Below are 22,301 nucleotides of genomic sequence, written 5' to 3'. Positions count from 1 at the left end.
CATATCCAGGTCACTCCTATGAGAAGCTACAGGTGAAAACCTGACTGGTCCTTAAATTGGTTGCACACCAGTGTATTGCGAGTAAGTTCTGAATTAAGCATTGGGGAAATAACTTCAAAACCAAATTTATAGGAATACTTTCGAATTTATTTAAAAACAGAAAATTAGATTTAAGGCAAGGGAATTTTAGTATAATTTGCTGAGGTCTCTGAATGAAGAGCACCCATAACCATACTGGCATGAGAATGGACTTAACGTTATCACTACGTGCTGTCTTATTTTACGAGTGAAGGGATGATCATAGTTCTTTCATTTTTAGGTTAATTTTAAGTTTAAACAAAGTAATCACATAAATGTGTTGTTGTTGTTATAATAGGGTTTTAGGAGCATCAGCGAATAAGGCCATATTACTCTTGTGTATATTGTCTGTAAATTGTGTGAGTTCTGAGGTCGATTTTCTGTTTGTTGGAAGAAAAACTCGAGTTTCCTGGAGAAAACCCATGCTACCCTATCTTGTGACTGGCTAACTCAGCCACGTTGTGAAATACGCCCGTAATAGTTCCTCCCGTCATCGACGGGACTCGAACTGAGGCCTTTTCTACCCGGTCTAGGAAGGACAGCAATCCTACCAACTGTGCCACCCATGAGAGCTATATATGTTAAAAGAAATAATGTATGGAATCGGTTCTAATTTTATTCGGTCTGAGCTTATAGTATCATTCCTCCTCTTTTACCCTACTGTGTTTATCCCATTATTGCTTAGACTGTGCCTTGAGTTTATTATAGTGGCCGTGTAACTGATAGGGCTCACGAACAGCAAACGAAGAGTACCTAGTGCCTTTGAGCACCAAAAGACGGCTCTGTTTGTTAGCATGAGGCTGTCTCCCTGAATTTCCTCGTAGCAATTTATAAAATTAATGGTCGCACTTAAATAAGTTCACTTGTAATCGCAATTGTAAGGAAATAAAAAAAATAATGATAATAAATAAAAGAAGTTTTTAAAGGTTAGTCAGTTTATTTAGCCAGTTTCAGACTGCAGGGATTTATTATTAGTATTTGATATATTTATTTTTCAGTTCGGAAGCTCACGTTTATTTCAGAAACACGCGAACTGGCCAGGATACAGGTAACAATTTAAAAATTGACGCTTCGTAATAAGGGCACAGTACGGAGTTCATGAATGGTTCGTCGTATGCATCGGTAACGTCACGTATGCACGTTAATCGATTTATGTTTGATTAGCCTGACGAATTTTCCATATCCAAAAATTTTCATTTGGTTCCTAAGCCTTAGTTGTCAATATTCTCATATAGGAACGGAATTACCTAAGGTACCAATTTTAAAAGGAAGTAGGGATTTCTCTTTAAAAAAAAGTATTGGAGCGACACCTTGCATGATTTCTCCCTTGCGAAAGGCTACAATTTTTTGTTTGTATCATTGAGTTAAAGAGTAAATAAGTGTTTAAAGTAGATACTAGGAACGAATTCTGTTTTGACGGATTCCAGAAACCGAATAAACCGTTATGATAAAGCGCATTTTAATTAAACATCATAGATTGCTTAACTTAATATAAAAGAATAATAATAAAAATTATAATAACAAACTCATCTCCCAGAAAAATAGATTTTTATTTTCCTTGTTTTTAATTTTGTGGGAAGCTAGCTTTGTCAGTTAACTGGAATATTAAAGTTAATAAAGGCAATATATTAAAACTGTGGTATTGTAATTAAAAACATATAATGCTGTTTTGAACTACATTTTCAATTTTAAAGGGTTATTTTTTGTAGTTTACAACGTCATGTAATGAATTACGCATGCGTACATTTGCTGCTGCTCAATAGATGCACTTGGCGGATTGTTTCAGTCGTAATAGATATAGATCTCTGTTTTAGAAGGAAAAATTTTAGCAGTGACATAGTTACCAGCTTTATTGTTTGATGTCAGTGTTTACTGAGTTATACGTTTCTTATGTTAAAATACCAATAAGTAAAAATCGCTTTTTATGTGATATACAAGAAGGGCTACGTACTTTGAATTGAAGAGCGAACGGCTGTCTCCCCTATGTGATGTCAATTAATTATTTTACTAGTAGGAAATAGAAGCGCATTGAATAACAGAGGGAATGGAAAACTGGTAGTCTAGAAAGACCTCTGTACTACAGTAGTGACCAGTATGCCAACTGTGTATAACAGATTGGAATGATGATTACCACTTGGCATAACTTCAGATTAAAAGTGTGGCATTAGATTTTTTATATAATCAGAAGGAATTGTTAACTATTTTCCGTCAGTCCTTAACAGAATTCCGTTTTATTTGTCAGATTTTTCTACAATGCTACATAGAACAAAGACAAGGTCATCGGGCTTAGTGTTTCAAAATACACATGAGCCCCTACTTAAGGCCTATACCTCCTATATTTTTATTTGGATAGGTCCAAATAAAGACCAATTGCAATCTCTACAATTGTGACAGCTAATTAGTCATATCCAATCCGTTTCGTTTCCTATTATCAAGGTTTCCTCCCTCCTTCTTACTCATTGGCTAGAATAGTAATTCTCAAATGTTGGCTGTCAGTTTAAGTGATAACAGTCTGCTGTACCACCAAATTTGTTCAGCCATCTGCAGTTTCAGTGAAGACCTTAGAGAAGCTGTACACGCACGGACGGTTAAACTCCGCCCACACTCTCTGCTAGCTTGAAGTCAGGATAATGGTTGTCTGGGTCACCCCAGCCAGCCAATGGGAGAACTGAGGTCTTGACATTACTTCAGCACTAAGCGGAGGGGCCTAGAGCGTCGCCTGTCTTGCTTAGCATTCAAATCTTAACTTTTTGTGGTCACTTTTACGACGTGTCCGACTTTATGAAAGTATATTGTAGTAGCATTATTGGTCGGTGGTGTTCTTCATCATCATTTCATTGTCTGGATCATTGCTGGTTACCGTATGTCACAGTGACTGCTTCTGACAGGTATGGTGATAAATTTTGTTTTGTGGTACTGCATCTTATGCGTGCCAACTGGTATTAGTTGAAAGTTTTATAGTTGAGAATAATGCTTTCTTTTATATCCTCTTTTCTGTTGTTGCTTGATGCCTGTTTGTTTATGTATGAAGAGTTAAGCATATAGGGTTTTCTGTTTGGCTCCGTGAATTCGATTGTACATACGTTCTTTAGCATTAAAACTAAAATGTTGTCCCATATATTAAAATTCAGTCTGTTCATACCGATCAAACGTTTGCATAGGCGTATTGCTTTGAAATGATAAAAGTTTTGGTTTTCAAGTATATATCTTAAGATGTGAATGTGATATAAAACAGTTCGTACACTTGACTATGGAATTTGTTTACTGACTTCCCGGTTTGTTTCTGGTTTTTGATCCACATTATTTTAGTTATTATTATTTATTTTTTTGCGCGTTTGACAGATAACGATAAAGAATAATTACTTAAAGGAGTGTTTAATGAATCCTTTCAGGTTCATTAATACAGATATGCGAGTTTTATAGAGTGAAGGGGAAGGGATTAAAACTAGTGTTCGTGATCCGAAATTTAATAAAAATGTGTTTGTTGGTTGGGACAAAATGCGCGATGTTATTTGATACAACTGTGCAATCAATCCACTTCTTCAAGTAGCAGATTTGCTTTCAAAAATAATTTTAATAACCCTGTTCATTAAAACTAGTCAAAGAAGAGAAGAGAAGAGGCTGAAGTATGAAGAAGACATTCACAGCACACTGGAACTTTCTCATATGCTGATACCCACTTTAGAATTCCCAGAAATATTGTCATAATTTTTTTTCTTCTTTCTTACCGGCGTAATTAATTTAAACCTGAATGACCCAATACAGATAAAATGAGTATTTTATATTGGTGCGCGTCATATCTGATTTTAAAAATCGCCCGTATTGGAAGATTGGAAACCTTTATAATTCTCATCGATTAAGTTTGCATGATAAATCAGATAAAGCTAGTCCAAAGATTAGTTTATATACTTTCATTATGATGGAATTGTTATAGCTTTTATGTACACCCAATTGACTTGGAGCAGAGAAACACCAGACGCTCAAACACTAAAAATAAAATATACAAATATATATATATATATATATATATTTTTTTTTTTTTTATTAAGTTGATTGCTGTGATCATTAGATAACATAGTAAGTTTTTAAAAAAAGGTGATTGTAATTAGAAAGTAATTTATATACACTAAAATAACAAAATATACTTCAACAGAGATTCATCATTTCATATTTACCCATCATTCATAAATATAGGACTGTAAAATAATAGTTGTCATGGCAGCTGTGTTGTCAATTTTTTTTAGTGTAATCCTATTGCTGACTTAACAACATACTAGAACTTTCAAGTTTCTACAAAGTAGGCAATTATGTTCTTGAGCATAATATAGGAGTTGAAGGGTAGTCTTCCATATGCAGGAAACATGTTAAATTATTTCTAATTAATGCAGAGCAGCATTCTCTCTTTCATTTTTAATTATATTCTTCTTATTTAACTATTTTAAGAAGTTTGAGTATAGTTCTTCTCTAAGCGAACTGAATGTGCAATTAGAACAGAAGCATAAATGTTCCCCCTATGAAGGAGAATGCCTTTCAGGCTAGTTTTGAAGGAAATGAACACTCTCAACTCACTTATCAGGGCTCTCAAGGCAGTTATTAATTTGGAAACTGAAATTGTGCTTGTTCAGAATTGAAGCTGCCCATTTAAATTACAGTACTGAAAATGAGCAAAGGGAAGCATTTATCCTGACATGTCTGTTTCATATAGTTGTACAGCTACATGCTAAAAACCCTAACAAAAAGAGCTAGTCAGTAACAACTTTTCTCATAAGCTGCTGTTACTGAACAGATTAAAAAGTTTCTAAAAATGGAACTTTTTAATATAATTCTTATTGCCTTTCTTATCAATTGTGTTTAAAAACAAGCCAAAAAATTCACAAAACATTTCCACTTAAACTAGTACAAAAGAACAAAGTGGCTGACTGTTCTTTCTTCAAAGATCAGTTTGGGATAACTACTAAATCTATAGTTAGACTTTGTTCTAATTAAATATGGATACAATAACTTAACCTAGAGTCACACACTCAGTGTTTTTGTTAGCCTTTATGATTTTGGTGATTTTGTGCCCTTCTACTCAGTCCACACAGCCAAAATATCCAGTATCTGTCAATGAAAGTGTTTTCTTTGATTTCACCATTGAAAATTCTAAAAATCTGAGTATTGCACTCAATCAGCAAAAAGTCAGGCATTGGTATATTCCAAGCACAATTTAAAAAATAATAATAAAATATATTTTTTCAGAAATAAAAAGGAAAATTTGGATCTGTTAACCACACACCACTGCTTTTGCAATTTTTGGGCTTATGACTGCTTTACATGTTTAAAAGTTTGTTGCATTCAATGCAATGTGTCTTGCTGGAAAAATATTGAATGAACTTTCTTGTAGTGGCTAAGTAATAAGAAAACAATGTTCCTGGAGAGAGAGAGAGGGTTTTTTTTTTTTTTTTTTTTTTTTTTTAAGCTTTCAATCTTATCTGAGGATTATTATTGAAGATTTTGGAAGATCTGAATCTCTCACTAAATCATTTTGTGTGAAAATTTGCATGTACATATATTTTCATGCCGGGAACAGTCATTGTTTTCATATACATTATACACTTCCATTCAGGCTAGTTTTAACCCTTCCTCGGCTAGTATGGTGTCTGACAATGCCACTTTAAAATTTTTTTTTTTTTCTGGAAATAAAGTGAAATCCTCCCATGTACCGTGTTTGGTTTTTAGGAGCATTAGCAACTAAGGCCATATTGCTCCGGGATATGCGGTGGTCATTCCCTGACCTTTCCGCATCCTCCGTATTTCATGGTGATGGGCTCGAACCCCAGTCTAATCAAGAAGCATATGCTACGCACTGCTGCTCCTTTCCACCTGGCTACGGAGGCGCCTCCACGTACCTTTTCTCACCACCAATATTCTCTAATTGGTTATACACTATTTTCTGTTTTTATTTTGATATATAGTACAGTTGTGATTTACAATGTCTAATTTGTGTGATTTTTAAATAATACATCCTTATAAGTAATAAATAAATCTTGTATATGTAAAAATTAAAATAATATGTTCTTCATGCAGGGTCAAAAAAAAAAATCAATTTTTTTACATTTTGTTTTTTATAGATTACCCATTTTGTTTTTACTGTACTACACGAGTAACTTTCATAATTTTATCTTATATAGTACATCTAAATTTTTATTACAAATTTAATTTTATCTTATCTTATTTATATTAACTAAATTCTATAAAAATAATATAAAATATTAATTATATAAAAATTCTAATAGAAATTTCTATTAATAAATAATTTTATTTTATTAATTTATATTGTTAAATAAAATATTCTTTTAACTTTAATTTATCTGTAAAATAAGCTATGTTACATTGGTGACTATGAGTTTGCAGAACACATTCCCCAGAATTTTAATGTATTTATATGGGGATAATGGGTCTTAATTTGTGTGAATCTTTGTTAATGCATGCATTCCAGGAATGCCACCCACACAAGTCACGACCACCCTATACTATGAATTATGGAACAAAATTTTTGTCTGGTGTTTAACAGACAACAGTCGGCAAAAGGGTTTACCTTTCTTCTAGATAACCAGAGGTGGACTGGGTCAAAAAATTTTTACCGGGGAAAACTTGTAACGGCCTCATACTAGTGTTTGTGGCCATATTGTGAGGAAGTGTGTTGTAGGGGCGGGTGGGATTACAAATAATTACAGTAATTATCAATCATTAATTTTTTAATGAATTTTAAATATAAATTTAAATATATAAAGATACATATCTATATTTATTTCAATGTGTGTACTTTTCACACTTTAACTTTATACATCAACTGCTAAATTAAACAAAATTTTACAGTTTTCGGGTCTAAGCTTATATAGATTCTCAAATCCATGGGTGGTCCAATTAGCATGAATTAAGAGCTAAAGGAATTAACATTCCACAACCGTTTTCCCACATACTGTACCTAGAAGTTGTTCTTGTCGTAACCACATGGCAGCAGCCACACTACCTTGTATGAATATGTATAGTAGTCACAACGACAACATGGTGGTGGTGCTCTTTTATCAAACAAACTCTAACAGTGTTGATGCGATTACTATACAAGCAAACAAAACATTTTTCAAACGACTTGGCTGATATATTACTGTGGATAAGGAAGATCCATATTTTTCTTATGATTTTTGTGCATTTAGTTTTCACATATTAGTCAACAAACAGAATATATCAGAGGTCAGAGTGTAATATTGAAAATCACTCCGGCCCACCGGGGTTTCCCCAGTAAGTCTTATAGCCAGTTCGCCTCTGTAGGTAACTCCCATTTCCATGTGGCATCTGTGAGACACCGACAGATGTCAAATCTTTCAGCATTAGTAGTGGCATATGATGCCAGAAAGCAAGCTTATACAGCAACAGCCAAAAAAAAACCACTTCCCGTTTCACTCATTCCTTCGCTCCAAAGGTTTGTCCAGTTCGTCCTTGAGGGCACCTCCATAGCCAGGTGGGCAGGAGCAGCAGTGTATAGCCCACGCTTCTTGATTAGACCGAGGTTCAAGCCCATGACCACCAAATACAGAGGATGTGGAAAGGTTAGGGAATGACCACCACATATCCCCGGAGTAATATAGCCTTAGTTGCTAATGCTCCTAAAAACCAAATAACAAACAAACAGTTCATCCTTGAATTGAATCATCCATCCATTCACTCCAAAAGTTTTAGTTCTGCCTTGAATTTATTTAAGCTAACAACTTCCACAATGCCAGATGGAAGTTTTGTTCCAGCAATCAACTACCCACTAGCTAAAGATAAATTTCCACACATCACTTCTACAAATGTCTTTCCCCAAATTAAGTTTGTCCCCTTAGGTTTGTAATCTGAGCAAGAGGAAAAATCCCATCCGCATTGAGCCTGCTCAAACCATTCAAGGCCTTATACACCTCAATCAGATCCCTGGCAAGTGCCTAGTCTCCAGATGCTGCTGAACTTGAGCCTTTCTTGATTAGTGCACACCTTTGTTCCCCCCATCAATCTCGTTGCCGTTCTCTGTACTTGTTCTAGCAACTCGACATCCTTCCTTCCTAAAATGAGGCCTCCAGAGCTCAAGGTGTGGCCTAACCACTGCCTTATACAAAGGGATAATCACTTTCTTATCTATGCTAGCAAAGTTCCTGTATATAATTGACAAGATCCCATGAGGTGCTCTGACAGCCTGTCTGCAATGCTCTGAAAACTTCATATCTGACGCCACAATTACTCCCAGGTCTTTTTCATACGCCACTACTGAGTGTAGTACCACACAGTTGGTACATTATTCTGTGGTTACTGCTATCCATATGCAGTACTTTGCATTTGTCAATGTTAACTTCATTTGTTACCTTTTAGCCAATCTGCCCAACTTTTTTAGATCCTGTTGCAGCTGCAGGCTGTCATTAACAAACCTGCCAACCTTTGTATTATCTGAAAACTTGAACATTAAGCTTGTTATACCTTCATCAATATCACTGATAAATACAGAAAACAACAATGGACCCAACACCGAACCCTGGGAGACTCCACTAATAATGTTGGTCCATGATGAACAGTGTCAGCTGATTACCACTATCTTCTCCCACTCAACCATCTTTTTATCCATAGAAGCAACTTTCCTTTAACGTCATACTGCTCAAATTTGTGTAGCAGCCTTCTGTATGCAACAGTATCAAAAGCTTTCTTGAAATCCGTGTAATAAAAATTATTTTTTGCATCCAATTCCTTTTTGACCACATCATAGTATCCAATCAAATTGGTCAGTCACGATTTCCTCTTAACACACCTATGCTGTGTCTGAACTATAACTGTAATTTTGTCTAGATGATCCTGCATTGATTCCATTACTTTCTCTGGAACAGAAGTTAAAATAACAGGTCTGTAATTATTCATATCACCCTTTGATTTCCCTTTTTGAATTGGAGGTACATTTGCACTTTTCCAGTCATGGGGACCTCCCATGAATCCAAGGATGTGCTCATAATTATGGCGAAGGGCTTGCTTACTTCCTTTGCCTCCCTTAATATAACTGGATAGATCCCATCCACGCCAGGTGCCTTTCCTTATGTTTAACTTCAATTTCTCCTCCGCTTTCCTCTCGGGTATTACAAAGTCATTTAGCTCCCTATTAGAGTTTGGTAAATTTCTGGGCTCCACTTCCCTACAGAATTCCTTATGTGTGAATGCACATGCAAAATACTCATTCAGTTTGTCAGCTGCATGAGCAGGATCATCAACAGTTGAACCATTGATTTCAAGTGCTCCAATCTAATTCATCCCTTTCCTTCTAGAGTTTACATAAGTCTTTGTTCTTTTTCTTTGCATCCTTTGCCAAAGATTTCTTGTAATCTGCCTTTGCTTGTCTAATCTTCTTTTTGATTTAGTTACAGACTTATATCTACCATAGGCTTCTTGTCACCTTATAATTTATACTATCCCATGCATTTTTCTTCTCTGCCAGGAGTTTTATTAGTTCATCTGACATCCATTTAGGACTAAACCTTGAACAATATTTCTTAGTTGGTATGAAAAGCCTAGTACCTTTCAAGATTAATTCCTTGAATTCTTCCCATTTAGAATTTGCTGTTAGTAACATCATGAGTTGGTCCCATTGCATAGAATTTAAAAACTGTCTGAGATCACAATAGTCACCTTTATAAAGCAAAAACCCTTCCCTTTACCCCTGGTGGTAGTAGTCATATCTCTAAGTAAATCCCACAATAGTACTCTCTAATCACTGACACCTGGTAGTTCTTTTATCTGCAGAATTGTAACAGTGATTATTCATGCAGAATTATCTGCATGAATAATCACTGCTCATAATTAGATCGAGTATTACCCCGTCTGGTTTTCTCTTGCACATGCTACTGTAGAAAACAGTTATCCAGTAAATCCACAAATGTCTTGCTAGTGTGTGATTGACAAACCCACAAGTTCCAGTCATTATTTGAAAAGTTAAACCCCCATTTTAAGACATTCTGATATACTTGCCCAATCTATTTCTCTGTACAGTTGTTTTACTCTTCAGTCATTAGGCCTATAACACACTCCTACACTCATTTTTGCTTTCCCAGTGCTAATGTCACACCAAACTGACTCAACATTGCACTGCCTTAGATTTGTGTGTCCTAACTAACAGCATAACCCTTCCTATCCTGTGTGTCACTTCTGTACCCAAATTCAAATTCTGCATTCCTTATATTTGTGTGACACCATGTCTCTGATATCCCATGATATCTGCCTTTTATGTCTTGACCAGCACTTCATAGTCATCAAATTTATTTACTATACTTCTAGCATTGGTGTATGTGCAAGTATACATGTACCTGTTCTAAATCTTAGTTACCCAAACACAGCCCGTGTATTTATTTGTTCCATTATGATCCCCCCCCCTGCAGGTCTAGAAATCCCCAGCTGCTTGCTTCCCAGGCTGCTGCTCATTCCAATAGAAGTAGTGCATGAATCACTTTCACCTCTGCCTGCAGCCATTGTTAATCTGTTAGTCTGTGTTTCCCCCAAACTAGCAGTTTTTTGACCCATCTAACATTGCTTCGATAGCTTCAGCAAATATTCTTGCAATTATGACATCTTGCCGTAATGCTTTGATTTTTCAAGCTAAATGTGAAAGGCTGACAGAAATAAGGACATTCATGTTGTCTGCGAGATGCCACGTGAGTATCTGAGTTTAATTCTGGGATCAGTGACTTTAAATGCCAAAAAAAAAAAATAAATAAATAAGACTTTATTATTATTTTCTTCTCTCATTTATTTTCATTTGATATTTTTTGATTCAGTTTTGCAAATCATAATTGGTCACCATTTTCAATTCAGTTAAAAAAACTTTTTATAGTTAAAACAAAACTATAGGGTTAAAGAGAAGTCAAGTGAGTGTGTCCTTGTCAGAGTTTAGGGTGCAATCAATTGACGGTTAAGGGAATTGTTGAACAGCATCTACTCGCCCACTTTGTTTATGCATCACAGCTCCTCAGGCAGTTATTAATCTGGAGAAACGTTACTGCAATATACAAATATTTTTTAATGAAAAAACTGTGGAATGAACTCTTCCTCATTGATGTATGTGTTCTAAGAAAGTGTTGTCCCTAGAGAGAGGGGGGGGGAAATCAGTGATCTTAAATTCTAAAAAATAATAAAAACTTGTTAGTGGTTTCTCTCCTTTATTTTTGTTTGATCTTTTTTAATTTGGGCAAATCAATTAATAGATCACTATTTAATTCCATAATTCAGTAAAAAAAAAAAAAAAAAGCAAAAAAATGAATTTTTTATAATTAAATTAAAACGGGTTAAATAGATGTTATGCAAGTGTCTTTGTTAGAATTGAGGGTGCGAGTGAGTGGCCGTTAACAAATTATGGAATGTCTTGTTTTTTTTTTTTTGTCTCTCTTTGATTTTTATATCTAATGTAAATGTAGCAAAATGTGACAGATTTATTAATGTTGCTGTACTGCTCTACAAAACTTGCTGACATGGTTTTACTTGGATGTCTCTGTTTCCAAGTCTGCTGTTCAGCCAGACACTAATGCAGCAGTTACTGCCCTGTGGATCACAACCTACCATAATAAATTAAGAACACAAGGAAATAAGATTTCTTTGATAACTGAAGGGGGTAGTGAGTCACAGAATAGTTACTGATGTCTGCTTTATTCAGAGACATCATTAAAAGTAGAGTTGAGAAAAATTTACAAACACTCTGGTGTATTCTCAATACTTCTGGAAGGTTCTCTGTTCACAAACATGCAAAAAAAAAAAAAAAAAAAAATCAGTAATTAGTGTCACTGACCTTGTGATAAAAAAATTCAGTATAATTTTTGTGTATTTATTTAAAAACATGAAAAGGAGTACTTTATGTTTTGTAAAAAAAATATCAATGAGACTTCTAAACTATAACAATTGCTAGTCATCAGTAAGCATTTAAAAAGAAAACTGTGATATTTCAATTTGGTATTTCACAGTTTTTCTTAATTTCAAAATATGTTTCTTTGTCATTTATCATTTTAGATTCAAAATAATTTTTTTTGTACCTACTAATAGTGTAGGTCAGTACAGGGTTGAACAACCAATTATACCACAAATTGATTTTACATAAAATTATTGTAATGTGTTAAAATACATAACAGCTATGGTTGGTTTGGGTTTTTTTTTTTTTTTTTTTTTTTTAGGAGCATTAGCAACTAAGGCCATATTGCTCCGGGAATATGCGGTGGTCGTCCCCTTGACCTTTCCGCATCCTCCGTATTTGGTGGTGATGGGCTCGAACCCCGGTCTAATCAAGAAGCGTGTGCTACGCACTGCTGCTCCTTCCCACCTGGCTACGGAGGCGCCCCGACAGCTATGAAATTAAAGTCATGCACAAAAATAAAATACAACTTGATTTATTTGGTGTCAATTGAATTACATATCATTAGCTGTATGGTGTCAGACCTTGACACCATACAGCTAATGATATTTTGCCACAATGTTGTGGCAGTTTTTTTTTTTTTTTTTTTACAAATTCCATTGATTACCTTTCATTGAGCTCTTTGTATTGTTTTATTTGCTTTTGTATCTAGTGACCTTAGAAGAAGGAATTTAGACCATTAACTTTTCGTCACATGGCATGTTATTCAATTTTGTTGGAACCACATGAGCAGTCATATTCACTACACTATACCCAAGATAATTTTCTGTGGCTCTTGGCCATGTTACAATAGTGGTAATTTGACTAAAAATTTTTTTTTTTTTTTTTTTTTTGGTAAGATATGTATGTGACCACCATAGTCATGCACCTTATTTGAATAATTTTACTCAAATGACAACAAAATAAAGATAAATGTGGTATTGCACATTACAGTGTTATTCTGATTACTACATTTGTTGTAGCTAAACAGCATGGAGGTATATATCCTTTAATTTTTTTTTTAAATTAAAACATCAACAATGGGGAAACTTCTCCAGTTGCAAAAATTTATGCTTGTAAGGTACTACTACTACCCATGTCCAAGCAGCAATGTTTATTGCTTAGATAGTGTAGCAGTAGCACGTTATGAACATAGATTGTAGCAATTTCCTGCACATCATATAATAGTGTTTTTTTTAACTTGGTTAATTTTTTTTTATCTTTTAAGTATTAAGATACTGTACCATTTTGTGCAGTGGTTCTCTGTGAATATACTTTTATAAGCAGTTTGAAGCCTAATTGAAATTTTTTGTTGTATTGCTGCAGTTATTCTCCTGAATATCACTCATAATAATAGAGCACACAAACTCTTTCTACAGAGTTTGGTGTGGGGGGGGGGAGTGTAAACATGCTTTATTAAGGATCAGTAATGCAGTTGGCAGGCATAGTAAATCAGAAAATAGTGATTTGGGCACATTAGCATTTTATGATAATTTGAAGGTATATGGTAATTCTCTTTGCTAATACTGACATTTTGTCTTCAAAGATGTTCAGCATGGCTTGATAATAGCATAGTCTGTTCCCTGGCCTCAAGTTCTGGTTAAGTTGGAGGTTGTGGGGAAACAATTGGAGATCCCAGTCAAGGTTCTCTTGACTTGTGGATTTTTTTTTTTTTTTTTTTTTGAGTTTTGTGGTACTGCAGTAATTACTGTTGCAATTGTTTCTGGTATTATAATTTTAGGGTGACAATTAACATGTTCTTTCTGCGCAGAAGTGCCCATTGAGTCACATTGTCCAGCAGTTGAATGCATGACTATAGTGTAATTCTCTCTTGAATTCTTGTTGAGCAGGTGTAATGTAATGGAACCACGTTTGGAATAACTCTAAAATTTTAGTCTAAAAAGAAATGGAATTAATATCATTAGTTATTTGCACTTCAAATTATAGCAAGGTTCTTGTATTTGAAATATAGAAAAACAAGTGTCACCACTGATGGTTTTGTATTGTAATATGTAGTAGGCAGTGATAGAGTAACAGAATTAAGATATAGCATATAATTTTACTATAATAAAAAATATCTATAAATAATAAGAAAATTCAAAGATATTAAAAATAAATTGGCATCAGCTCCCTCTATATTGGGACAGTTCATGATAACATTGCCATTCAGTAGCTCAATATAAGGTCATTTTATTTATCAACAATAATAGTGAAGTACCAGCAAAAATAAAATATGATTAGTACAGTGATGACAGAGGAGGCAATTACAAATATTGAAAAATAAATAAAGGTTATTCAAATGAAAAAAAACTGCAAAACCAACTTAAAATGCATATTATGCAAAAACTGATAATAATATTGCTAGTTTATCAAAGCCCATTGGCAACACTGAATGCCCACATGTCACCATCTAGCATTGTTATTTGGAAAGGGTCAATTTTCAAGATGGCGGCACACTTGCAGTCATGCACCAAGTAGTGCAATCTGTAATCCAGTTTTTGAATGCAGAAGGAATAAAATCTGCTGAAATTTATTGCAGAATGTTACTTTTTGGTATGGTGAAGAGTGCATTAGTGAATGGAAATTGATAAGTTTAGCAATGATGTTGAAAGTTTTAAGGAGTTTCCTTTAACCAGAACAAGCACATTGTGTTGTGGCAGTGGAGGAACTCAAAGAAACCATCACATTACTATTGAAGAAACTACCACAGCATGCAAGATTTGTGTTGGTTCGGTGCAGAGGAGTTGCAGTTTTGAAAAGCATGTGCTTGACAGATTCCTTGGGTTTAATGCTAGAACTGAAGAAACAATGATTTAACGTATGTTCTGTGCTTCTTGGAAGGTATGGATGTAAAGGAGATGCTTTCTTAGAATATGTAGAGACTAGATATGAATACTGGATACATTATTATTGCATACCAGAAAGCAAATGCACAAGTCATAGTGGCATCATACAGGTTCATCTTGACTGAAAAAGGTCTGAGAAATCATCAGCTGGGATAGTATTACTTTATTCTGGGTTCATAAAGGAGTGATTCTGGAATATCTAGAGAGAGTAGAAACAGCGATGAGTGACAGATAGTGTGTGCTTCTGAACCAATTAAAGCAACTGGGGGCTCACATCTGTGAGTATGAGCTAGATATCATCATTCGTCTCTTTCTTGGTGATACTCTCACTCTCAGGGTAACGAATTTTTTTTTTGGCTGGTGTAGCATAAGCCTCAGGCTTCCTTGCACCATATGACTAATAATAAAATGAGATGAAGTTTAATGTATTACTTGCCTTCCATATTCATCAGATGTAGCTCCATGTAATTATTGTCTTTTTTTTTAGCTACTAAAAGACTCGCTAATTGGACATCCACTCTCATCAGATGAAGTGGTCAAGATGGCAGTGTACAAATGGCTTTAGACACCAATCACAGACATTCTCTCAGATATGCCAGACAAGCTGCACTGGCTACCTGAGTGTCTAAAATGCTGATGGAACTGACATTCAAGTCAAGTACACCCAATTTCGGTGAAGTCTGGATCGTCTGTGACATCCAAATCCTCTGCTTGCACCTTCACGATGGTGGGACTGTTAGTAATCCTGGGTATAACCCCCATGCACAAGCACACTGTGGGTGACCACCCAGGTGTGAACCAACGTAAGCAGGGGTTGAGGTGTGGCACCCACACCACATGGAGGAATGCCACCACTCTGTGTTACCAGGTAATACTAGGTGGTAGATGACTCTCATCAACTGGTGCAATACCACCACTTTGCTTATTGGAGGCTTGAAGTGGTGGAACCCATGTTTAGTCTCCAGAGCTAAGTTCCGGTCAACTCTTCCCTATCTCTTCCATCATGCAGTATGACTGATGACTTTTGAGGTTATGATGAACATCATGGCGAGATCCCATCTTCCTTACATTTCGAGGGTTCAGCTCTAAAACAGTGTTCGCAGGCCGGCCGCTAGTTAGTACACTAGGTTGAACCTATTGGTAACTCTCTAGGTGGCTTCTAGATCAGCTAGTGCATAATCATGTTACCTCTACTCTGCCAGATAGTGACTGAATGGAGTCCAAGTAGTGTGCATGAATGGGGACATCGTTGAGGCCACGTTATGTCAAGGATCTGGGTATATTCTTACCACGTGTACGCCATATTAAAAAATTTCATTACTTCATATAGCATGTCCTCCTCCCCCCAACTTTTTCTTACTATTCAATACACCATGAATTGTCAAACTAATAGAGTAAGCTTATCTTCGAAAAGATCTAAACCTCCCAAACACTTCCTAGTTCATTTCACAAATATACATGGTCTCAATGATGTCCATTTCCACTTATAGTCTGCCAAACCCCATGTACTTTTTCTGTCAGAATCTCAGTTTTCGGTTGATTCAAATACTGCTCATTTCAGTTGCCCAAATTATTTGCTGTATGATTCCTTTCACCTCAAAGGTGGTACTTGTGCATATGTCTGTTCAGATATACCTTGTCAGAGAATTGGTAATTTGGAATCTCCTCTCTTCGATCTTCTTTGGCTTAAAATCTCTCTACTTCATTGTGTCAAATTTATCTGCTGTCTCTACCGTTCTCCCAACTCCACTAATCACTTGGAGCTCTTTGACTTCTTCACTTTGCAACTTGACTTTTTCCAGTCCAACTTTCCTAACAGTGACGTAATTTGCGTTGGTGATTTTAGTGTTCACAACTCCAAGTGGCTTCCATTTTCTAGTCACACCGACCCAGCTGGCCAAGATGGCGAGGCTTTTGCAATTTCTAATGACCATGCACAGATTGTACATTTACCTACAAGAATACTTGACAGTCCTAACCATACAGCCAACACACTTGATCTTTTTCTCACAAACAACCCTTCCAAGTACACTAGCATTAGCATTAGTAGAGGCATTTGATGCAAGAAAGCAAGCTTATGCAGCATCAGCCAAAAAAAAAAAAAAAAAACCCACTTCCACTTCACCCCTCTGTTCGTTCAAAATACCTGTCCAGCTGAGCCTTAAACTTATTTAGGCTATCAACCTCCACCACAAGGGATGGCAGTCTGTTCCACCAACCAACCACCCGCTGGCTAAAGGCAAATTTCCGCACGTCTATCCTACATCTGTCTTTCCTCAATTTGAATTTATGCCCTCTCAGGTGATTTTTCTGAGCTAGAGGAAGAATCCCATCAGCATTGAGCATGCTTAAACCATTCAAGGCTTTATACACCTCTATCAGATCACCTCGCTGGTGCCTAGTCTCCAGACACTGTAATTTGCAAAACTTAAGCCTTTCTTCGTAAGAGCACCCCTTTGTTCCATTCACTAATTTTGTTGCCCTTCTCTGTACTCGTTCCAGCAGCTCTACATCCTTCTTGAAATGAGGCCTCCAGACCTGTATACAGTACTCTAGGTGTGGCCTGACCATTGCCTTATACAATGGAATAATCACCTCCTTATCCCTGCTGGAAAAATTCCTGTATATCATTGACAATACTCCATGAGCTACTCTTGCAGCCCGTCTGCACTGCTCAGAGAACTTCATATCTGCCTACACAATCACCCCCAAGTCCCTTTCATTCTCTACCACTGTCAGTGTAGTACCACAGAGTTGATACGTTGCTCTGGGGTTGCTGTTTCCCATGTGTAGTACTTTACATTTGTCAATGTTAAACTTCATTTGCCACCTCTCAGCCCATCTGCTCAACCTTTCCAGATCCTGTTGCAGCAGCATAGTGTCAGTAGTGTCCTTGACAACCCTGCCAACCTTTGTATCATCTGCAAACTTGGACATTAAGCTTGATATACCATCATCAATATCATTTATAAATACAGAAAACAATAATGGACCCAACACTGAGCCCTGAGGGACTCCACTAATAACATTAGTCCACGATGAGCAGTGTCCATTGATTACCACTCTCTGTCTTCTCCCCCTCAACCACCCCTTTATCCATAGCAGCAATTTGCCTCCAATGTCACACTGCTCCAATTTGTGTAGCAGTCTTCCATGTGCAACAGTATCAAAAGCCTTTCTAAGATCCAAGTATATAATATCAAAGTTATTCCCTGCATTCAGTTCTTTTGTGACTGCATCATAGTATCCAATCAAGTTGGTCAGGCAAGACTTCCCCTTAACAAAACCATGCTGTGTCTGAGCTATAACTGAAGTCTTGTCTAAATGATCCTGCAGTGCTTCTTTAACCAGTGCCTCCATTAAATTTCCTGGAACAGAAGTTAAGCTCACAGGTCTATAATTATTTGTGTCAGCCTTTGATCCTCCTTTGTGAATTGGGGTCACATTTGCACATTTCCAGTCTATGGGTACCTCCCCTGAGTCCAAGGAAGCTCTCATAATTATGGCTAAGGGTTTGCTTACCTCCTTTGCTGCCTCCTTTAATATAACTGGATAGATCCCATCCACCCCGGGTGCCTTTCTTGTGTTTATCTTCAACAGTTTCTCCTCCACTTTACTCCCAGTTATTTCAAGATTCTGTAGCTTACTGCTAGAGTTGAATACACCTCTGGCATTCCCCTTGCTGAATAACTCCTCATGTGTGAATGTCGATGCAAAATATTCATTTAGTTTGTTAGCTACATGAGCAGGATCATCAACAGCTGACCCATCAATATCAAGTGGACCAATCTGATTCATCCCCTTCCTTCTAGAGTTTACATAAGTAAAGAACTGTTTGCTGTTTTTCTTTGCATCCCTTGCCAAGGATTTCTCGTAATCTGCCTTCGCCTGCCTAACCTCCTTTGTAACCTGGTTGCATATCAACTTGTATCTATCATAGGCTTCTGTGTCATGTGTTAATTTGTAAGTATCCCATGCATTTTTCTTCTCTGCCATATGCCTCATTAGTTCATCTGACATCCATTTTGGCCTAAACCTTGAACAATATTTCTTAGTTGGTATGTAAAGCCTAGTAGCTTCCAAGATAAGTTCTTTGAATGTTTCCCATTTTGAATTTGCTGTTGGTAACATCATCAGTTGGTCCCACTGTATAGAATTTAAATACTGTCTCAGTCCATCGTAGTCGCCTTTACGGAAGCAATAACCCTTCCCTTTACCCCTAATGGTAGTTACCTCTTTCAGTAAATCCCACTTCAGCACACTGTGATCACTGCTACCTAGTGGTTCATTTATCTGCAGATTCTTAATGCATGAAGAATCACTGCTGATAATCAAATCAAGAGTATTACTCTCTCTGGTTGCCTTCCGAACATGCTGATGTAGAAAACAATCATCCAATAAATCCACAAAAGCCCTGCTAGTGTGTGAGTAACCAGCCCCCAAATTCCAGTCAGTATCTGGGAAATTAAAATCTCCCATTATAAGACTCTCTGATTTACTGGCCCACTCTATTTCCCTGTACAGTTTCTTATTATACTCATCAGAGTCATTAGGCGTATAGCACACTCCTACTCTCAATTTTGATCTCCCAATGCTTATGTCACACCAAACTGACTCAACACTGCACTGTCGAGCGATGTCGACTGGCTTCACTTCCTTGGTTTTTATGTGTTTCTTAACTAATAGCATAACCCCATACACGGTCGAAGTGAGTGGTCCTTTAGGTACCTCAGGTCACAACTTGGTGATTGTCTCTTCTCCAATGGAGCCTTTATCTCAAGGCTATTCCCAACCTCAAGTTGTTTGGCATTACAAGAATACAAATGGGATGACCTGCGAGATTTCTTTTCATCTTTTTCTTGGTCTGACTACTGTTTCAAAACTTCTGATGTCAACGTTTGCTCTGATCGTGTCACTGAAATTATTCTTGTAGGAATGCGATTCTTTATTCCACACTCAATTTTAAAATCTCATCCTTTATTTAAACCTTGGTTTCAAGAATACAAATGGGATGACCTGCGAGATTTCTTTTCATCTTTTTCTTGGTCTGACTACTGTTTCAAAACTTCTGATGTCAACGTTTGCTCTGATCGTGTCACTGAAATTATTCTTGTAGGAATGCGATTCTTTATTCCACACTCAATTTTAAAATCTCATCCTTTATTTAAACCTTGGTTTTCCGATAAATGTGCTAAGGCAGTTCAAAGAGAAGAATGTTGCATATTGTAATTGGCTTGTTTCCAATTCTCCAGGTTTATTTTCTGCCTACACCAAAGCTTGCAACAATTGTAAAGCAGTCATTAATCAGTCCAAACTAGATTTTGAACAGGCTAAGAGTAGAAAACTTGCTTCTTGCCCTAATGCTAGCCGAACATTCTGGTCTCTTGCCAAAGCTATTGGCCGCAACTTTTGCCGATCTCTGCTCCCACCTCTGTCAGAACCAGATGGTTCTGTTGTCACTTCAGCCAATTATAAAGTTGACCTTCTAGCATCCCATTTTTCTTCCAACACATATATTAATGATCTTGGTAAAACATCTCCCAACAACGCTCCATTCAATGCTTCCTGTGGTCTTCCGTAAAAGGATTTCAGAAGGATTTTGATGAATCTTGATGCGAAGAAAGTTCCAGGTCCTGATGGTATTTCTCCACTTGTTCTCAAAACCTGCGCTCCCGAACTTACTCCTGTTTGCTGCCTTTTTTCACTTTCTTATTCCAAAGGTGTTTTTCTTTCTGCTTGGAAATTTGCTCATATCCAGCCAGTTCCTAAAAAGGGTGACAAGTCCTTCCCATCCAATTATCGTCCCATTGCAATTACTTCTACTCATTCTAAAGTAATGGAGAAATCAATTAACCACGAACTCTTAGACTACCTAGAAACCTTCTGTCTGATCAATGATCACCAGTATGGATTCCGTCAGTGTCGATCCACTGGTGATATTCTGGCTTCTGTTACCCATTTATGGACAAATTCAATGGAAAAGTTTGGTGAAACACAAGCAGTTGCTCTTGACATCTCAAAGGCTTTTGATCGTGTTTGGCATAACGGTCTTCTAAACAAGCTTCCATCTTATGGTTTGCCAGTTGTTTTTTGTAATTGGTTATCCAGTTTTCTCTCTGATCGCTCACTGATTGTTATGGTAGATGGCTCTCTGTCTTCTAACTTCTCCACTCATGCTGGTGTTCCCCAAGGTTCAGTCCTTTCCCCCACTCTTTTCCTCTTGTATATTAATGGCTTTATGTGGGTTACAGAGCTTGGCAACCAGGTGCCACAGAGGTGATGTGATTAAGGTTTGAGGCTCTGAGAGGGGTTAGTAAAATGAACAAAGGTGGAATTTTTCCTGTTATAGGGAATTCTAGAACTTGGGGGGGGGTCATAAATTCAAATTACAGGGGAGGAGGTTTAGATGAGATTGTAGAAAGTTTTCTTTTGGTCATTTAGTCATTGATTGCTGGAACAAGTTGCCTTCACAGGTAGTCGAGGCTGACAGTTTGAATAAATTCAAAGGTTAACTGGATAGTTATCTAATGGGAAGGGAAGCAAATAATTTGAAGCTTGAGTCTTCTATATCCACTGCAACTCCAGCTCCTTGTGCTGGCATTTCTGTTCTCGGTAGCTCCTTGTGCTGGAATTTCTGCTCCTGGCGCTTGTATTTCTCTTCTCGGCAGCTCCTGGCATTGCTGGCTTTCCAACAGACTGCAAACAGATGCAGATCTTTCCAATGAAGTTTGGAATTTGTCTGAAATTTAATTATATGTATTTTTATTTTTTATGTAATTTGATTATTTTTAAATTTTTTCATATCAATTTGGTCATGGCAGGTTTTTTTTCCTCCCTGTACTTGGGCAAACAGGAGAGGAAGTATATTAGAGTACTGCTAAATTATGTGTAACTGACAGTGGGATTGCTTTAAGTAATAAATATCAATCAATCAATCCCCCCCCCCTCCCTGGCCAGTGCAGGAAAAGCAAGCTTGTGGCCTCCTTGCACTATATGACTATTACTACTGTTACTATTTTCTAAACTTAGCCATTCAGTTTAATCTCAACTGTATGTTTATTAGTTCTCTCTGTGTATATGTATCTCTTCACAACTCCACATTGACAAGTCTTGCATACATGTGAAGCATGCACAGACTGTCCAAAGCTAACAATACCAATACTGCATGAAAACTACATTTAATTTATGAATTTCTTTTTTCCATGCGATATAATGGGGAAGAAACTATTAATTTGCCAGATTTCTATTGGTCCAATTTTAATGAAATTTGGAATGGCTCAACAAATATTTTCTAAATGGTTCAATTATAAAATTTCATGATAATCCATTCACTGACAGTCCCTCTGTTGTGTAGACGGATGTGGAGAATACAATAGGTATATGTGCATATATATGTGTAAATGTGCAAAAAAAAGTTTTTTGTTTTTATATATATATTTATTATTTTTATTTATTTT

The 22,301-nt window shown here is 36.5% G+C and overlaps 1 protein-coding gene across 7 annotated transcripts in view; it reads left to right on the top strand.

The window, feature by feature from the left end:
• Positions 1–2,319: 2,319 nt before the first annotated feature.
• Positions 2,320–22,301, top strand: part of LOC150079243 (uncharacterized) — a 575,463-nt gene continuing 555,481 nt past the window's right edge. For 6 of the 7 annotated variants that reach the window (XM_090383519.1, XM_090383513.1, XM_090383518.1 and 3 more), the window contains exon 1: positions 2,320–2,966. The gene's annotated coding sequence lies outside the window, so the exon portion shown is untranslated. The remainder of the gene's footprint in view (positions 2,967–22,301) is intronic. The other variant, XM_090383516.1, reaches the window with a different exon arrangement.

This window comes from Mastigoproctus giganteus, chromosome 10 (assembly GCF_048544385.1).
Source record: "Mastigoproctus giganteus isolate SK-2022 chromosome 10, ASM4854438v1, whole genome shotgun sequence".
Taxonomy (NCBI): domain Eukaryota; kingdom Metazoa; phylum Arthropoda; class Arachnida; order Uropygi; family Thelyphonidae; genus Mastigoproctus; species Mastigoproctus giganteus.
Note: the sequence above shows the minus strand (reverse complement) of the source record. Positions and strands in the feature narration are given on the sequence as shown.